Genomic DNA, 14,580 nt, shown 5'->3' with positions numbered 1-14,580 from the left:
TTGCAAAGTACTAAGCGACATTTATTAAAAATTAGCCATCACAGGTGTCACATTGATGTAAAACGTACAAAATGTCACTTTGTTAATATTGCACTGAATAAATGTTTCATTTTGTCATCACTTGGACAGCCAGAGGACCAACTAAAAAAAAATAATGGTAAATAACTAAAAGAAAGTTTGATAACAATCATACAGCTAAAAAACATTCAACCAACATTCAGGTTCAATTAAACTTGAGTTTTAACTTCAAAGGTAACATTCGAATAATTAAAATAGATCCAAAAATGACAGATAGCTAACTATACATAAAATCAAAGCTCCCCTTTCTTTGACTAAGAGACCATCGCCCCCGTTTTTCAAAATTGAAACAATCCATGAATACCACCGTTACCTATAATGACGAATTTCGGTGGTGACTGAAGCAGTTTTTTCCCTTTATGGAACTATACCCCCCCCCCAGGGTTTTCCGCATTCGATAAATTACACCATACGATGAAACTCAAGTTAGCATATTTTAAATTGTCCGCACTATATATATATATATATATATATATATATATACTAGCTGTTGGGGTGGCGCTTCGCGCCACCCCAACACCTAGATGGTGGGGGCGCTTCGCGCCCCCACCCCAAGCCCCCCCGCGCGCGTAAGTCGTTACGCGCCATAATAGTTACGCGCCATTGTAGTTGTGTCCCTATGTCCCACCTGTGAATATAGATATATATATATATATATATATATATATATATATATATATATATATATATATATATATATATATATATATATATATATATATATATATATATATATATATGGTTTTAACTACGTAAAACTTGCGAATATACAACATTCTTTGCTGTCCCATTGTCTTTGCATATAAATAGATTGTCAGGTTTACCGACTCTTGAACATGCAACATATAATGGTCCATGGGAAAACAATCTGTATTCAGATCTATACCTCATGATTCTAATGATTGCCCTTGAGCTTTGTTGATGGTGATTGCTAATCGACCATTCCCTGTCCCGGTGTCCCGGTCGTCATTTACATCCCCCTGTTTCCCCCGGTGTCCCCGTTGTAGTTGTGTCCCTGTGTCCCGGTCGTCATTTATATTCCCTGTGTCCCGGTCGTCATTTGTATCCCGGTGTCCCGGTCTGTATATACATTCGTTTTTTAATTTTGTTTTTCTCCTTTATTTTTTTCCCTTTTTTTTCTTTTTTAGCTTATTTAGTTTTTTAGATTTTTTAGTTTTTTTATTAGTTTTTAGTTTTTTTTCTTTTTAGTTTTTTTGTCCCGGTCGTCATTTATATCCCCCTGTTTCCCCCGGTGTCCCCGTTGTAGTTGTGTCCCTGTGTCCCGGTCGTCATTTATATTCCCTGTGTCCCGGTCGTCATTTGTATCCCGGTGTACCGGTCTGTATATACATTCGTTTTTTAGTTTTGTTTTTCTCCTTTATTTTTTTCCTTTTTTTTCTTTTTTAGTTTATTTAGATTTTTAGATTTTTTAGTTTTTTTATTAGTTTTTAGTTTTTTTTTCTTTTTAGTTTTTTTGTAGTTTTTACCTTCTTTTTAGTTTTGTTAATTTTTTTTTTTTACTTATGTCCTGGTCGTCATTTATACTCCCTGTGTCCCGGTGCTTTGTTGATTGCTAATGGAACATTACTTTTGTCCTGGTCGCTTTCTCTTTGAGTGTCGTCATTTATTTTTTTCTTTTTTAGTTCTTTTAGTTTTTACCTTTTTTAGTTTTTTTTAGTTTTTTAGATGAAAATTTTTTTTAGTTTTTTCCTTTTTTTCTTTTTAGTTTTTTATTGGTTTTTACCTTTATGTTAGCTTATTTTTCAGTTTTTTCCTTTTTTTTTAGTTTTTTTTATTTTTTTAGTTTTTTACCTTTTTTTAGTTTTTTTAGTTTTTTTAGTTTTTTAGCTTTTTTACTTTTTTTTATTAGTTTTTAGTTTTTTTGTAGTTTTTGCCTTTTTTTAGTTTTTTCAGTTTTTTTTTTTTAGTTTTTTATTGGTTTTTACCTTTATTTTAGCTTATTTTTCAGTTTTTTCCTTTTTTTTAGTTTTTTTAGTTTTTAGTTTTTTTTAGTTTTTTACCTTTTTTTAGTTTTTTTAGTTTTTTAGCTTTTTTATTTTTTTTATTAGTTTTTAGTTTTTTTTGTAGTTTTTGCCTTTTTTTTAGTTTTTTTAGTTTTTTAGCTTTTTTATTAGTTTTTAGTTTTTTTTGTAGTTTTTGCCTTTTTTTAGTTTTTTTAGTTTTTTAGCTTTTTTATTTTTTTTATTAGTTTTTAGTTTTTTTTGTAGTTTTTGCCTTTTTTTAGTTTTTTCAGTTTTGACGTCACCTGATCCAGTTTTTTCAGGTGACGTCACCTGATCCACGATCCACAGATCCACAGACAACTTATTTTTATATATATAGATAGTTTTTTTTTTTACTTATGTCCTGGTCGTCATTTATACTCCCTGTGTCCCGGTGCTTTGTTGATTTCTAATCGAACATTCCTTTTGTCCTGGTCGCTTTCTCTTTGAGTTTCGTCATTTATTTTTTTCTTTTTTAGTTCTTTTAGTTTTTACCTTTTTTAGTTTTTTTTAGTTTTTTAGATGAAAATTTTTTTTAGTTTTTTCCTTTTTTTCTTTTTAGTTTTTTATTGGTTTTTACCTTTATTTTAGCTTATTTTTCAGTTTTTTCCTTTTTTTTATTTTTTTTTTATTTTTTATTTTTTTTAGTTTTTTACTTTTTTTTAGTTTTTTTAGTTTTTTAGCTTTTTTACTTTTTTTATTAGTTTTTAGTTTTTTTTTGTAGTTTTTGCCTTTTTTTAGTTTTTTCAGTTTTTTTTTAGTTTTTTATTGGTTTTTACCTTTATTTTAGCTTATTTTTCAGTTTTTTCCTTTTTTTTTAATTTTTTTTAGTTTTTAGTTTTTTTAGTTTTTTACCTTTTTTTAGTTTTTTTAGTTTTTTTAGTTTTTTAGCTTTTTTATTTTTTTTATTAGTTTTTAGTTTTTTTGTGGTTTTTACCTTCTTTTTAGTTTTGTTAATTTTTTTTTTTACTTATGTCCTGGTCGTCATTTATACTCCCTGTTTCCCGGTGCTTTGTTGATTGCTAATCGAACATTCCTTTTGTCCTGGTCGCTTTCTCTTTGAGTGTCGTAATTTATTTTTTTCTTTTTTAGTTCTTTTAGTTTTTACCTTTTTTAGATTTTTTTAGTTTTTTAGATGAAAATTTTTTTTAGTTTTTTCCTTTTTTCTTTTTAGTTTTTTATTGGTTTTTACCTTTATTTTAGCTTATTTTTCAGTTTTTTCCTTTTTTTTAGTTTTTTTTTATTTTTTATTTTTTTTAGTTTTTTACCTTTTTTTAGTTTTTTTAGTTTTTTTAGTTTTTTAGCTTTTTTACTTTTTTTATTAGTTTTTAGTTTTTTTTTGTAGTTTTTGCCTTTTTTTAGTTTTTTCAGTTTTTTTTTTAGTTTTTTATTGGTTTTTACCTTTATTTTAGCTTATTTTTCAGTTTTTTCCTTTTTTTTAGTTTTTTTTTTAGTTTTTAGTTTTTTTAGTTTTTTACCTTTTTTTAGTTTTTTTAGTTTTTTTAGTTTTTTAGCTTTTTTATTTTTTTTATTAGTTTTTAGTTTTTTTTTGTAGTTTTTGCCTTTTTTTAGTTTTTTTAGTTTTTTAGCTTTTTTATTAGTTTTTAGTTTTTTTTGTAGTTTTTGCCTTTTTTTAGTTTTTTTAGTTTTTTAGCTTTTTTATTTTTTTTATTAGTTTTTAGTTTTTTTTGTAGTTTTTGCCTTTTTTTAGTTTTTTCAGTTTTGACGTCACCTGATCCAGTTTTTTCAGGTGACGTCACCTGATCCATCCACAGATCCACAGACAACTTATTTTTATATATATAGATATATATATATATATATATATACTAGCTGTTGGGGTGGCGCTTCGCGCCACCCCAACACCTAGTTGGTGGGGGCGCTTCGCGCCCCCCCCCCCAAGCCCCCCCGCGCGCGTAAGTCGTTACGCGCCATTGTAGTTGTGTCCCTATGTCCCACCTGTGAATATAGATAGATATATATATATATATGGTTTTAACTACGTAAAAATTGCGAATATACAACATTCTTTGCTGTCCCATTGTCTTTGCATATAAATAGATTGTCAGGTTTACCGACTCTTGAACATGCAACATATAATGGTCCATGGGAAAACAATCTGTATTCAGATCTATACCTCATGATTCTAATGATTGCCCTTGAGCTTTGTTGATGGTGATTGCTAATCGACCATTCCCTGTCCCGGTGTCCCGGTCGTCATTTACATCCCCCTGTTTCCCCCGGTGTCCCTGTTGTAGTTGTGTCCCTGTGTCCCGGTCGTCATTTATATTCCCTGTGTCCCGGTCGTCATTTGTATCCCGGTGTCCCGGTCTGTATATACATTCGTTTTTTAGTTTTGTTTTTCTCCTTTATTTTTTTCCTTTTTTTCTTTTTTAGCTTATTTAGATTTTTAGATTTTTTAGTTTTTTTATTAGTTTTTAGTTTTTTTTTCTTTTTAGTTTTTTTGTCCCGGTCGTCATTTATATCCCCCTGTTTCTCCCGGTGTCCCCGTTGTAGTTGTGTCCCTGTGTCCCGGTCGTCATTTATATTCCCTGTGTCCCGGTCGTCATTTGTATCCCGGTGTACCGGTCTGTATATACATTCGTTTTTTAGTTTTGTTTTTCTCCTTTATTTTTTTCCTTTTTTTTTCTTTTTTCGTTTATTTAGATTTTTAGATTTTTTAGTTTTTTTATTAGTTTTTAGTTTTTTTTTCTTTTTAGTTTTTTTGTGGTTTTTACCTTCTTTTTAGTTTTGTTAATTTTTTTTTTTACTTATGTCCTGGTCGTCATTTATACTCCCTGTTTCCCGGTGCTTTGTTGATTGCTAATCGAACATTCCTTTTGTCCTGGTCGCTTTCTCTTTGAGTGTCGTCATTTATTTTTTTCTTTTTTAGTTCTTTTAGTTTTTACCTTTTTTAGTTTTTTTTAGTTTTTTAGATGAAAATTTTTTTTAGTTTTTTCCTTTTTTTCTTTTTAGTTTTTTATTGGTTTTTACCTTTATGTTAGCTTATTTTTCAGTTTTTTCCTTTTTTTTTATTTTTTTTTTATTTTTTATTTTTTTTAGTTTTTTACCTTTTTTTAGTTTTTTTAGTTTTTTTAGTTTTTTTAGTTTTTTAGCTTTTTTACTTTTTTTATTAGTTTTTAGTTTTTTTGTAGTTTTTGCCTTTTTTTAGTTTTTTCAGTTTTTTTTTTAGTTTTTTATTGGTTTTTACCTTTATTTTAGCTTATTTTTCAGTTTTTTCCTTTTTTTTAGTTTTTTTTAGTTTTTAGTTTTTTTAGTTTTTTACCTTTTTTTAGTTTTTTTAGTTTTTTAGCTTTTTTATTTTTTTTATTAGTTTTTAGTTTTTTTTGTAGTTTTTGCCTTTTTTTTAGTTTTTTTAGTTTTTTAGCTTTTTTATTAGTTTTTAGTTTTTTTTGTAGTTTTTGCCTTTTTTTAGTTTTTTAGCTTTTTTATTTTTTTTATTAGTTTTTAGTTTTTTTGTAGTTTTTGCCTTTTTTTAGTTTTTTCAGTTTTGACGTCACCTGATCCAGTTTTTTCAGGTGACGTCACCTGATCCACGATCCACAGATCCACAGACAACTTATTTTTATATATATAGATAGTTTTTTTTTTACTTATGTCCTGGTCGTCATTTATACTCCCTGTGTCCCGGTGCTTTGTTGATTGCTAATCGAACATTCCTTTTGTCCTGGTCGCTTTCTCTTTGAGTTTCGTCATTTATTTTTTTCTTTTTTAGTTCTTTTAGTTTTTACCTTTTTTAGTTTTTTTTAGTTTTTTAGATGAAAATTTTTTTTAGTTTTTTCCTTTTTTTCTTTTTAGTTTTTTATTGGTTTTTACCTTTATTTTAGCTTATTTTTCAGTTTTTTCCTTTTTTTTATTTTTTTTTAATTTTTTATTTTTTTTAGTTTTTTACTTTTTTTTAGTTTTTTTAGTTTTTTAGCTTTTTTACTTTTTTTATTAGTTTTTAGTTTTTTTTTGTAGTTTTTGCCTTTTTTTAGTTTTTTCAGTTTTTTTTTAGTTTTTTATTGGTTTTTACCTTTATTTTAGCTTATTTTTCAGTTTTTTCCTTTTTTTTTAGTTTTTTTTAGTTTTTAGTTTTTTTAGTTTTTTACCTTTTTTTAGTTTTTTTAGTTTTTTTAGTTTTTTAGCTTTTTTATTTTTTTTATTAGTTTTTAGTTTTTTTTGTAGTTTTTGCCTTTTTTTAGTTTTTTTAGTTTCTTAGCTTTTTTATTAGTTTTTAGTTTTTTTTGTAGTTTTTGCCTTTTTTTAGTTTTTTTAGTTTCTTAGCTTTTTTATTAGTTTTTAGTTTTTTTTGTAGTTTTTGCCTTTTTTTAGTTTTTTTAGTTTTTTAGCTTTTTTATTTTTTTTATTAGTTTTTAGTTTTTTTTGTAGTTTTTGCCTTTTTTTAGTTTTTTCAGTTTTGACGTCACCTGATCCAGTTTTTTCAGGTGACGTCACCTGATCCATCCATCCACAGACAGACAGACAACTTATTTATATATATATAGATATATATATATATATTTCGGTTGCCTCACCATTTTTTGCGGAGAATTCAATAAAAGGAAAAGCCGATAAAACAGTACAAAACATGTATCGCTCTACTTCTTATTAAAATTACTTTGACTATACTTTGTCACTTTTATGGAGAGTAAATTACTCTACTCTAATTTAATTCGACTAAATAAAAATCACCATTATCACATCATAAAACTGCAAGAATATTTTAACTGTTCACTTATAATCACGTCTCTCGCGTCGACAGCAGTGACAAGCAGTGACATTGCTTGGTGGGTGCAAGGGGACAGTTGGCCTGATCGTAATTTGGATAAAAATTTAATATTATCCATACCCTTTGAGTCACCCGATGTTGATCCCTCTTGCCCCCCCCAAATGAAAATGATAGAGCTAAGCCCCTAGGGACAAGAGTTTCTGTTTCGAATTTGATTTCCTTTTGAATTTTTAAATAACAATAGAACAGAACAAGAGCAGCTTAGAAACACAAACATAAACAGAAGTTAGAAAAAAGAATCAGAAAAATGAAAAATGAAAACTGAATGAAGCTATTTTAAGGAAGATTTTTTTTTCAAAAGTGCAGTATTTTTAAACTGTTTGCAGGGTATAAAGAATAAAACGTTTAGAATAGATTTTTTTGATTTCTATCATATTCTAATAGTCTCTGGGTAATGCTTTCCTAAAAGAACAAATACAGATGCATCTCAGTGCATGGCCCTACAGTGGCCTCATTTTCATATCAGTTATATCCAAAAAAGAGCCAAAGCCTATTCCTTCAGTCTCCCCATTTAGTAAACAGGTACTAGAAACTAAACAAACCTGAGGGTAAATTACAGCTTTAGAAATAATTTACACAATTTAAGCTTCGCAATGTTCAAAAATTAGTGATTTTCCTCAAGAATCTAGTCATTTTTGCTGACTTTGTGATTTTTCTTCTAGAATCTAGTGGTTCATTTTTTCACTTCGTGGCAAACCTGTCTATGATGCGGAATCAGAAGAAAACTTTAGTTTTGAAAAAAAACTCAGGTGAATAACGTCACTTTCGTATGCAATTAAAGAGAAAAAAAGATACAAGATAGCGTTGCAGTGACATCATGCGTTGTATAAAAATTGTTGTATCCAGACATTTTTTATCAGTATAAAATGTGAGGACGACCGAAAAAAGAAACCAAGTTTATGACCTTTTAAGCTTGCTTCATGTGAACACACGTAAAATATTTAATAACAAGAGTTAAACATCACGCGGCGATCATCAGGATTTTAGGAATGGGGTTGGTCCAAAATCATTTGAGAACCACTGCTTTAACGCCTCTGAAGCGACAAATTTAATCCACTTGAATTTCTCCATTTGACCGTTTTTATAGCACTTGGTATTAACCAAGTGACATACAGCAATCGCAAATTCTGTCGGTCTGTCTGTCCCGGTTTTGCTAGTTCAGACACTTCCAGATAAGCTAGGAGGATGAAATTTGGCAGACGTATCAGGGACCAGACCAGATAAAATTAGAAATAGTCGTTTCCCCAATTCGACCATCTGGGGGGGGGAGTGGGGGGACGGTTAATTCGGAAAAAATAGAAAAAATGAGGTATTTTTAACTTACGAACGGGTGACCGGATCTTAATGAAATTTCATATTTAGAAGGATATCGTGTCTCAGAGCTGTTATTTTAAATCCCGACCGGATCCGGTGACATTAGGGAGAGTTGGAGGGGAAAACCTAAAATCTTGGGAAACGTTTAGAGTGGAGGGATCCGGATGAAACTTGACGGGAAAAATAAACACAAGTCCTAGATACATGATTGATATAATCGGAACGGATCCGCTCTCTTTGGGGGAGTTGGGGGGAGGGTTTATTCTGAAAAATTAGAAAAAATGATCACTCCTTACGAAGGAGTGATCGGGTCTAAATGAAATTTCATATTTAGAAGGACCTCGTAACTCAGATCTCTTATTTTAAATCCCGACCGGATCCAGAGTCATTGGGTGGAGTTGGGGCGGTTAGGGGGGACCAGAAATCTTGTAAAAGGCTTAGAGTGGAGAGATCAGGATGAAACTTGGTGGGAAGAAAAAGCATAAGTCCAAGATATGCGGCTGACATAACCGGACCGAATCCACTCTCTTTGGGGGAGCTGGTGGGGGGAGGGGCAATTCGGAAAAATTAGAAAAAATGAGGTATTTGTAACTTGCGAACGGGTAATCAGATCTCAATGAAATTCGATATTTAGAAGGATCTTGTCCTTCAGAACTCTTATTCTAAATTCCGACCAGATGCTCTTGCTCTAAATCCAGACCTTCTTAGTTCTTTTTCTTTTTATACTAAGCGGCTCAAAACATGAACTGAGCGTCAGTACAATATAGGGTAGTAATTTCTCAATATAGGGTTATTCTGGCAGTTTAGGAAGACATTTCTTCCTCTACGACAAGTGATAATCATGGTCAGGGGCTACCAGTCAACTCCCCGCCAATGAAATATACACATTTATCTATTCCCGCATTCAACAAGCTCATTGCAATTAAATTTTGGCGTTCAAGGGCCAATTGCAATTGCTAAATTGCGGTCAGAGGCCCCTACTGAAATCCATTACAATGAATTACTTGCTTATTGTGCTTCAGAGCTCAATAGGCTGCAATTTGTAGTTTTACAGATAGAAAATTCTTGGAATATATATCTAGTAGTAGACTGGTTTGCTCCTACTTACTTGCTTATTGTGCTCCAGAGCTCAATAGGATGGAAGTCGTAGTTTTACAGATAAAAAAATCTTGGAAATATATCTAGTAGCAGACGGGTTTGCTCCAACTTATTTGCTTATTGTGCTCCACAGCTCAATAGGCTGCAATTGATAGTTTTACAGATTAAAATTTTTGGAACATATATCTAGTGGTAGACGGTTTGCTCCTACTTACTTGCTTATTGTGCTCCAGAACTCAATAGGCTCCAATTCGTAGTTTTACAGATAGAAAATTCTTGAAATATATATCTAGCAGAAGATGGGTTTGCTCCTACGGGCTTGCAAGATTTCTTTTTATTTTATAAGATATTTATTTTGATGTTCAAAGGTGCGTTCAATAGAGCACAATAATTATACTTATTCAATAAGTTATTGTCGTTACGTGGGGTTTATAATTGATGTACCCGTAATTTTCACCCAGTCATTAACCATCCGTTCTAAAAAAAATCGTGTGACGTTATATAACGGGTACCTGAAGCGAGTGGACATTATACATTTTTTCTTTTCTATGCCTGTCGTTCGATAGCCTTCGCTGGAAGCTAGTTTGTAATTTGTCTATATATAAATTTTCGGACATCTTGGTTGCTGATGACTAAAAGCTAAGATTGCTATGTGACTGTCGTGAAGCAAAAAGATAGCGGATACTTCAAAATGGTGTAAAATTTTCGCCTCGAGCTAGTATTTTTAGGCTTTACGAAGTTGTAAATTTAATTATGCGCAGTAATTGCAATTTCAGCTTTTTAGGAGAAAACATAACATGCAAAATACTAGTACTTTATTGGTCTTTTAATTTATGATTTTATCATTAATATGTTTTTTATTTATTCTAAATGTGATGACTTCGAAACAGCATTCGTTCCCTGGGATTTGGTTTTGTTTTTGCATGTTGGTATACTGATATTAGGTTTCGATGCAAACGAATAAATTTTATTCCAGGTTTAACAAGTGACTTCGTATTTCTACGACGGACTGTACGGAGCTTGATGATCGCAAATCTCACGCTAGCATTAGAATGCAGAAGTTTAAAATTAAAACATAGCCTAATGGATTCGCTGATGCTCCATAAAAAATATATAATGTTTTAGAACTACCCCAAAGCTGATTCTGCCCGAATTGATATTTAAACACGAGCAGAGTTTTAAGAATTCATCTTTCAGCAAAGCACTTTGAAATTGCTTAAGAACAAACTTGATTCATTTCAATATTGGAAAAGCGTGGGTGCAAAATTTTGATTTTTCAATGAGGAACGGGGTTCGTTATAATGAGTTAAACCCTGCTCTACTGCACAAAAGACGAATATCTAAGGATCTAATTGGATCCTTTCAAGGTTTTAAGGGGAGAACTTAAGCCCCCGGAAGAAAGATTTGGCCCCAATCCCTCTCCAAAGTTTGCACTCACTCTAAAGAAAATGTGCCTCGAAAATGCAACACTGTTTCTTTTAATCAAAGAGTGAAATGATTCTGCTAATTATAATGTATCTAAAAACAGTATGTCATTAGTATTATCTTTCTTCACGGGTCGAAAAAAACAGTAGACCCTTAAGTCTAGACCCTTGTAAAGATAGACCCTTAAGTCTAGATTAGCGTGTTAAAATGTAGGTGATTATTTTTGCCCTTTATCCTCACCAATGGGTTTCTAAAATAATTAGTAAGAACGCCATCTAGCCTTCATGTCTAAAGGAAGAATTCTAAGTTTAGCTTATTAATCCTTTGAAAAGTTATATTGCAAAAAATGTTTAAGGTAAGTCAATTTTTTCTGACACCTTGCACATTGCTGTGCTCAGCTGTAAGAATAATACCAGTTTTTTTGGGGGCTTGTTTTTCTAAATTCTTCAGTCATTCTAGAATCGTGAAAAGTTGCGCTATCTACCTTTTCTTTTATGCTCTTAGTCCAGATTTTTCTGTCGGATTGTGATAGTGGGGTTGATATGGACATTTTTTTTTCGTGTTGAACCGGGCGGTGTCCAGGTTCTACCCTACACGGGTAAGAGTAGATGATTTTTTTTATTTCTTTGCTTACGACCACGAGTCTCAAATTTTAAATCATTTTAATCTTAATTCTCAATCCGTAAATTAGTTTCCATATTCAGTAAGTAAAGTGACTGATTGTGAAAAACGCCTTCTTGACCGCTTCAAATTTTGTCAAAACAAGATCTACTGAAATAGGATAAGAGGCAAACGATAGCTTGTGGATTTCAGCAGCAAGTTCAACCTTCTCTTGTGTTCTTTTCTTCCAGCTCTCTCTCTCTTTCTCGTATGAGTTGATGATTATTTTATCTTTTGTGCTTACGACTTTTTTTTTAGGAATCCCAGAAAGTACACACGAAAGACGTTTGGGGACTGCAAACCAAAACAGGAAAATCTTAAGAGGCGGTCCGAGCACTTTTATAAAGGAGGATGTCAATCAGAGCAGCTACAGCGCACTTCAAAATAAAGAACAACTGTAATGTAGATAAGCCTGAATTGGATATTGATGCGGTAATCAGAAAAGCTGAGAAGCGTATAGAGCACAATCGGCAGATCTTTTCTAACAAACAAGAAAGGGACATGTGTAACTATCTTATGACTGCATCAAGAATGAATTACCGTCTTACTTCAAATGATGTTAAAAAGCTGGCCTTTCAATATGCTTTTGCGAATGAAATTGAAACCCCACCATCTTGGACAGAACGAAACAGTGCTTCAAAAGTCTCCTTTTCTTAAAAGAAACCCCAATATCTCGCTTCGTACACCTGAGCCCACTTGCCAAACCAGGGCAAGTGGCTGCAACCAAGTAGTTGTTTCAATTTTTTTTTTTCATAATCTACTTAATGTCCATGACAGGCATCAGTTTACAGCTGAGCGCATATGGAATGCCGATGAGACTGGTGCCCCTACGGTTCTGAAATCGCCAAGAGTTGGAACACTAATAGGAGTTAAGCAGGTACAACAAACCGTCTATACTGAGCGAGGAGACAATACAACATCGATTCACTTCATCAATGCAATTGACGGACAGATTCCACCAGCTTTTATTTTCCCATAAAAAAATTTAAGCCTGAGATGGTAGGAAGAGGTCCTCCTGGCTCCCCTGGCCTTGCACATCCGTCGGGTTGGGTGAACGGCGAAACTTTTTTGTTGGCTCTACAGCACTTCCGGAAGCATTGTTGCTCTTCAAAAGACAATCCTTCTCTCCTTTTGCTTGATAATCACGAGAGTCACCTTGATCCAAGATGTATTTCTTTCTTCAAGAAAAACGGTATTGTTTTTCTAACTTTCCCATCACATTGTTCCCACCGGCTTCAGCCCTTAGATATTAATGTTCTCGGTTCTTTCAAGAGCTATCTCAAGCTAAAGTTAAATGAGTGGCCCCAGTTAAACCCTGGACAAAGGGTGTCTATTCACCAGGTGGCTGAGCTTTGTCTTACCCCTTACCTAGAGAAATTTTCACCGGTCAATATCACTTCCTCTTTCAAAAAGGTTGGAATATGGCCTTTCGACAGTAAATTGTTCAATGAGGTAGAATTCCTCCCGTCCGAAGTGGCGGATCGACTTATTCAAGATCAAGTAAGTTCAAATCAGGCAAACGCAGCAGTCTCGGAACTTGACGAAATTTTCCAGTTTCGAGCCAACGATGATATTTCAACTCCTGGACGACCAACTAACCCCAGAACACTGATTACCAACCTGTAAGATAAGTAGGCAGGAATAACCCCACAAATGATTAGACCTTTCCCGCCTCTGGTAAATGCTCAAGCAAGTTCTCGCAAGCGCCGCAAAGCAGGCAGAACCAGGATACTCGCTGACACACCAGAAAAGGAAGAAACTGAGGCAAAAAAGCGTGGAAAGGGAGAATAAAACAAGTTGCCGTTCAGCCCATCTTCCTTGTCAGTAGGAGATTATGTCCTTGTCAATTTCGAGCTAAAGACGTCAACACGCTACTATATTGGCTTAGTGCAGGAGATTGCAGAAGGTGAAGCTACGATTAGATTCATGCGCAAGAAAAGCGGAAGGTTTGTCTTCCCCGAGGCAGAAGATGTCGCAAGATTGGATTTTTCTGATATTCTCCAAAGTCTGCCAAAATCTTTTTCCTGTGGAGGAACCAGCAGTACCTTAAAGCTTTGGCTTTGATTTCTCACCATAAAATATGGTTCAATCTAGCAATATTAAAATTTTGTACAGGACCCCCAATAGATTGGGGTGAATCGTAGCTTCCCCAGCGTGTCCAAACTAAACCCACTAGGTAGGGTTGATTTTGAGAAAATTCAAAGAACAAAAAATCTGAAAAAAAAATCTCAAGAATTCCTTATTCTGAGAGGTATCTAGAGGAAATCAGATTCGGTTTTTCATGAAGAGAAAGCTCATTCTCTTCGTTCTATTATATTCCTTAATTCTTGTCCAGCTTACACTGCAGAAAAGAAGAAAACACTCCGTATTATTTAGACAACAATTGGGACAGTGGATTTTGGCTAAGTCAATTGCCTTGAAATTGGTTATTACTATGTAACTGCAAGTTTCACTTCATTGGACCAATAGTTGGTTTCCAGCTATTTTGAACTTATGAATTTCACATAAAATCATTGTTTTTGTTTCTAAAAATAAAATATGATAACGATAGTCATCACAACGGCGTATGAAAAGCAATTCACTCAACCTGATTTGAACAAGATTGTTTTTGAAGATTGGAGTCAATCAGCCAAAATACACGGAATACAAAACGATTCAGTTTTCCACCTTATAATTTTTAGGAATAAAAAGATATAACAAACAGATGACATATATCAGACCCCCACCCAAACGCTATGCTGCATCTCCTTACCTTTAATAGACAAACTGGACACCCTCGGCCTTTCCAATTTTGTAGATAGAACAAGGAATTAGCAATATTTCCTGTTTGTATCTTACACAACAGTTTGGTTTTATGAAAAAAAATCACGTGAAGTCCTTGAAACCCTACAGGACCAGTTAAGGGTTATTTGAAGTTAAATGCATTTGACTATCTCCCTCTCATTTTATGTTTCAATGGGTCTTAGAAAATTTCAAACTCTAAGCTCTTTATTGTAGAACTTTGTCATTTTATCTTGGACCTAAATCTTAGACCTAATAAGGAGAGACCAAGAAAGCGTAATTGTAAATTATACTAACTATGCAAAGTAAAGTATAGGTAATTGTAAAGTATAATTGCAACGTAATTGTAAATAAGGGGGGATGGTTGTAAACTGTAGCGGGTCTGCATGCCTAACATATTAGGTATAATTATTCTGCATATTATGTTAC

The 14,580-nt window shown here is 32.6% G+C and overlaps 1 protein-coding gene across 2 annotated transcripts in view; it reads right to left on the bottom strand.

Moving 5' to 3' along the window:
- The window catches only part of LOC136031824 (EH domain-binding protein 1-like), a 38,858-nt gene continuing 24,278 nt past the window's right edge, over positions 1–14,580 (bottom strand). For both annotated transcript variants that reach the window (XR_010618591.1, XR_010618592.1), the window contains exon 3: positions 1–141. The gene's annotated coding sequence lies outside the window, so the exon portion shown is untranslated. The remainder of the gene's footprint in view (positions 142–14,580) is intronic.

Source organism: Artemia franciscana, chromosome 10 (genome assembly GCF_032884065.1).
Source record: "Artemia franciscana chromosome 10, ASM3288406v1, whole genome shotgun sequence".
In the NCBI taxonomy this organism is placed as follows: domain Eukaryota; kingdom Metazoa; phylum Arthropoda; class Branchiopoda; order Anostraca; family Artemiidae; genus Artemia; species Artemia franciscana.
This window is presented reverse-complemented; position numbering and strand designations above follow the sequence as displayed.